This window comes from Chiroxiphia lanceolata, chromosome 2 (genome assembly GCF_009829145.1).
Source record: "Chiroxiphia lanceolata isolate bChiLan1 chromosome 2, bChiLan1.pri, whole genome shotgun sequence".
Lineage (NCBI taxonomy): Eukaryota > Metazoa > Chordata > Aves > Passeriformes > Pipridae > Chiroxiphia > Chiroxiphia lanceolata.
Window position 1 is genome coordinate 48,348,038 of NC_045638.1, and position 6,024 is coordinate 48,354,061.

A 6,024-nucleotide genomic window follows, 5' to 3' on the forward strand; every position below is an offset into this window, starting at 1 on the left:
TATAATTTCCTGTTTATGTTATATATTGCCCTACTTGACATCTCTCATCACTATTTTGTGAAATTTGTTGAACCAATGTGGCATAATGTATTTTTAAAAAAAGTATTTTGGAATACTGAAAGTTATAATGAGAAATACCTTTTTCCCCAAATAATGATTAAGGTATCCTGCATGATATAAAATAATATAGGAAAAGTTTATTTGCCTGTATTGTGCTGAATTTGTAAGAAGAAACAAAAACTCTAGAAAAACAGAAATAAACAACAATAGTTTTAGCATAAAAGTGACGTGAAATTTTAGCATTTATACAAATCAGACACTTATCTAGAGGACTGAACATAAAAATTGTTTAAGCATTTTTGTGGTTCAAATCAAAATATTAAAAATATTAAAATATTAAGATTCAAATTTTGGCTCTAGTTGTTGGAAGGCTTGTACACAGGCATACGAAAATACAGATTGGATTCAGAACTGTACTCACTTTCCAGACTGTGATAGATATTACAGACAATAAATTACAGGTATCAAAAGCCATACAAGTACCAAAAATATGGGAAAATTCTTTCATGTATTAAAATTCTCAGTGGCACTTTTTTTTCCTGCAATGACTAAAAAATAGCACCGAAAATGGTAAATTGTACAGAAAATGTACAATATTGCATGATTTTCTACACATCAGGGACATCAATTAAGATAAAATAAACTGAGAGTTTACTTTTTTCTTTCTCTTTTTGTTTTTATTCAGAAATTGAATAATGGATTACTTTCCAGTTCCTAAAAAAGTATGTAAAAAAGTAGTAAAAAAGTAATTTTACCCTCACTGTTCTTGAAAAAAATAAGTTATATATGTCTCCTCCACTTTGGAGTTTTGACTCTCAGTTTAATGATTATTTTGTTTATGGAATGACATCACTCTTTTGCACTTCAGCTTTGAACAACTGCTGTTATTGCTTAGTATAATCTAATCAGAGGGAAAAAAAAACCTCTTCAATGAGTTTAGAACATTATTAAGTGGTAAAAAAAAAAAAGGGTGCTACTATGATGAGAGAAAATTTATAAGAGAATGGATTAATAGTAATGAGATATGAGAAAGACATAAGTACAAGTGAAAAAAAAGAGAAAAATCTAATTTAACTGCTACAAGAAAAAGAAAGGAAAAAGAGAGACATCCCTTGCACTAGGCCCAATGGGTTTAAAACAGATATAGTATTAAAGACCAAAACCAGTGGAATGCAGTCACCTTGATTTTAACTTTATTCTGTTAATCCCAGTGACATAAGTAGAGACAGTATGGTGTAAAGACTTGTAAATAAAAGAAATATGAGGACCAAGTAAGAAGAGATTCCAAGCACCATTTAAAGTAGACATGCAAGCTGTAATAAAATGAAGAAGTAGGAATACATTTAGGAATAAGCAGTTCAGAAGTAACCTACGACAGCTCCTATCTGTATATATATAAATTACAAAATAGACCATTGAGGAAAAGAATCTAAAAAGACTTTTTTTATTTGACAAATTGAGTTGTCAGAATTGAATACTTAAGGAACACTTGCTGTAAATCATGAAATTAATTTTATGAGAAAAAAATTATACAAAGACAAAATTAAAAATTCAGCTGTTTGAGTTGAATATTTAATTTATTCTTAACGGAAAATCCCTTAGATGCAAAGCCAGAAATGGCTATATCTAAAGACACATATCAAATTTTTGAAACATTTGAAGTTAACTATAAATAAAAGTTTTCATGAACTATTTTTCTGTAAAAAATATAACCAGACTTCCAAGTCAGACTTCTGAAAATTTGAAATCTAAACTCTGAAACTAACATGAACCCATCAATAGTATGAAGTCCTAAATACAAGAATGTGAATGGTAGTATTCTAGAAAAATGTTATGTAGGTATCCAAAACAGGACCCACATAGGATAATAAGTAGTTGTCTAGTCATTATACTCAGAAAAGGAAAGAAGCAAAAATCCTCTTCTACAATTAAGAATATTAATTCCAGAGTAGGAAGTCTAGTTAATGCATTTTTCCCTCTCCTTTTTCTCCACATTTTTTCTTTTGTAGCTAGAGGAGTGCTCAGAATAACAACTAAACTTTAGTTACCAAAAGGGAAAGAAAATGGTAATTCAAAATTATTTGAGAGGAATGCTGCTGTTTTCAAATAAAAAGAATGTTTTACACCTGTTCTACTTAAGAGATTTATCTTTATCAGGGACCTTCACAGTTTGGGCTCAAATAATATTATTATGGCATACATTGCTGAGGGAAATATCATATATATGCTTCATGCCATACACTCAAGAAAAAAATACATAATTATTCTAACTCTCTAATTAAACTAGGATTGTTAATTCACTAAGTGTAGAAACACTGCATCAGAGGATAGACAGAGAATCTGTGAATTTCATTAGGCTTTTTAGTTTGACTGTAACAGGGTTGGAGGGACGAACTGTTGGTTTTCCTTTTTTTCAATCAAAGTAAATCTAATGATTAAGGAACAACAGTGAAGGACAATAAAACCAGATTTGTAAACTGCTTCAAAATGAAGGACAAAAAAAGATAAAAATAAGTGTTTGATTTTTAAAAATACGATCCTTTTGATTTCTAAGTATTCCCTGTCTAAAAACATCAAAAAGGAGTAAACTCCCAGTAACAATATCGTGTTATAACACTGACCAGGACCACTTTGACACATTAAGCCTTATTTGTTTTGATGAAAATGACATTTACCAGAAGCTAGAAAATCTTTCATCTGATTTGGTTTCCTTTAATGAGTTTTTGAATGTAAATCCAAGGAGTATTTGAAATCCTCAGTATTAACATTTTAAGTTACTACTTTACTAACAACAATTTTGGTCTCAACAGTGGTGAAGCTAAAAATATTTATCTAAGAAACTACTGTAAGAAGTGGGTAAAGCTATACTGTAGCTAAGAGAGAAGGAAATGTGGATGATACCGCAGTCTGCAGATCAGAGAAATACAAAAAACAACAGCATGAGACACTTTAGACTTTAGACCACACTTGATAAGTTCATTCAGATGAGTGAGGATAAAGTATTTATATATGTAGAGTTTTTGATATGGATGTTATATCAAATATCAAATTCAATTTTTGTTCTGGAAAAACGTGTTTTATCAGTAGATTTCTGCAAAATTTTCAAAGAGGTGTCAAATGCCATATGAGTAGATTCTTAATGAAAGGCTATGAAGAGTCTAAATAATTATTCCGGGGTGTTAATTAGAAAAAATATGAACTTTTATGACACTTCTGTCATTTTTTAATGCTTTGATTTCAGATCAGCATCTTTTTTCCCACTTTAAACCAGTAACTTTCATATTTATATGATAGAATTCCTAGAACATCAATGGTACTTGTCAATTAATTAAATGGTTTAATTGGTTTTGAGGTCACAGCTGAAAATTAATTTGGCCCCTACTATATAATTTCTTATTTTCACAAAAAATTGTACTGTCAGAAACCTGTTCAAGGACAGATGTCATCTGTTACTCAAGAAATGCATAAGAAAACTGTCAGAGACATAGTAAGTCCTTCTGTGAAGTTGCTGTGAGAAGTCACTCATAGTGTTTATGTCCTTTGCAAACTTTGTTGGTATGAATTTTCAGAAGTAGTTCATTCAATAATATAAACATACATCTTTCTATATTCCTAAACAAAATTAGAGCTAAGTGAAGACAGAGATTTTGGGATTGCTATGTAATAGAATGTCAGGCAGGATTAAAAACCCAACCAAATAAACAAAAAAACCCTACAACAAACCCTACAGAAATCTGACATATGGCATATAAGAAACAATATAGAAAAATAATTAGTGGTATTATATTCAAACAATTGAACTGTGAAAACTCTGAAAGAATTCTTATAAAAAAGGCAATGCAAAACATTTTACTGAAATAATTTTATATAGGTGACTTTACGCTTAAAAGAAACTTTATGCTTAAAAATATTGGAAAAAATACGCAGTGGGGAAACCATGAAATGTTCAGAAAGGTAAGAAATCAGATGTTTCCCCCAAATCAGACTTAGTCTTGTAGCAGGAGATAATATCAGTTTCAAAAATGGCTGAAAAAATCCCCACACACATGCTTGTACAACAGGTAACAAACAGCTCCTAGGAAAAGTTAATTTCACTCATTGACTTATTTGCTATGCCAAGCTCCTTTTATTCTGTTGGGTCTGGTTTGGGGGTTTTTTTCAGTAGTTTAGACATTAACCATGGTTCAGCACTTGATGCTGTTAGTTAGAAAAAATATAACTTGGCTAATTTTCTCAGGCAAGTGATTTTTCTGCAGACTTCAAACTCTTCAGCAAACTTCCTAATGCAGAGAAATCTTTCACGAAACATAATAGGTCTATTATGGAATTGTATCAAATAGCCCCCTGCAGTTTTCACTTGGTGTAGACATGAAAGCTTAAGCAACATTGCTAGATTGATTGAATTTTGCTTTGAAGTGAGAAGTTCATTTGAACCTGAATCTCAAAGAAAAAGTCAGAGACTGCAAGACTAAGATGAACCAAAACTAGTGAGTAGGAATTATATAAAAGTTCTTCCGACCAAACTGCAATTTACATTGCTCTGTTTGTAACTTCTTTTCAATCCTCTTCTTATTAATTTATTAGTTATTTTCAATTACTGGAAATCAATCTTAACTTTATAGTTAATTTCTGTCATTCCTCAGATGTACTGAAAATATTTTAAAAGAAATTTTGCAATGATACATCGCAAGTAAGGAAGTTAGAAGCTATCTTATGCAATTATCTGTTGGATATTTTTAAAAGAAAATATACATATTGCTAGAGGAAAATACATCATATCTGAGATGAGGCTGCCACAGCCTCATGTCCTCAGGTCCAAGCAGGAAGACTGATGCAGGCACAAGCACACAGGGCACACACATAACACCACATACCAGCCACACAGATAACAAGCAGGTCCTCAGAGGACTTCACATGAACACCAGCAGCACCGACAGCTTCATGCTGCTCCCCTCTCTGGCTTATTGATCCCATCAGGCAAACCCTACTGTGCTCTCACCCTTAGAGGCACAGAGGTGTTCTGACACGCAGATTCACCTGGGAGTCCCAGGGAGACGGAGCTGAGTATCCTGGCAGAATATTATCTGGTCTCCACCTCCTGGCATTGTCCCTCTGAGCTCTGTGGATGTGTGTATGAGCTTGTATCATGTAACCCAACATGTTCATTCAAAGGTGACTCAATTAATCTTCTTTACAGTAGAATAAGTATCTTACAAATTAATGTGAAAGGTCAAATTTAGAAGAGTGTATTAGACTCAGTATTAAATTTTCTTTGGATAAATTCACACTTATTTTAAAGAGAGTCTTTGGTCTGAGAGGTTCATCTAATGTAATGGAAAATTACTCATACGCTGACATAAAATTCTTCAGGTCTGTCCTGTGTTAAGTATCACTTGAAGAGACCAGGAAAAAAAAAAAGAAAAAAAATTTAGCTGTAATATTATCTTGAATTGTTCTCACAAAATTCTTTCTTTCTTCTTTGTCATGAGACTTTATTCTGATTAAATAATGCTTATTTGCCTATACATGTCTACTTATATATATATTTAGTTGTTTTTTTGATGAAATAAAGTTTAACAATGACAAATCCTTCTTTGAAAGTTATAGTCTATACAATGTTAAAATTTTTCACTAAACGGATGTGAGATTCTATTATTAATGATATTACAATAGAAATATTATTTTAAATAAAGAATGGATATATTTAATTACAGGAGTCTTATCTACAAATTAGTTATAGCAGGATTTCTGTTTTTACAAGTCACTAAAATTTGCTGAAGTAATTTCCTGGAGTTTTGATTAAATTGTTTCTTAGGAATTACACACTTAGAAATTTCTTGTTTCTTGTAACATACAAAACAGTGAGAAACCATTACCATTGAGAGTTGTTATTATAATGCATTATCTCCTACTGCATGTCACCTGCGGTTAAATAGATGCCTATCACTTACTTCTTGTACTTGA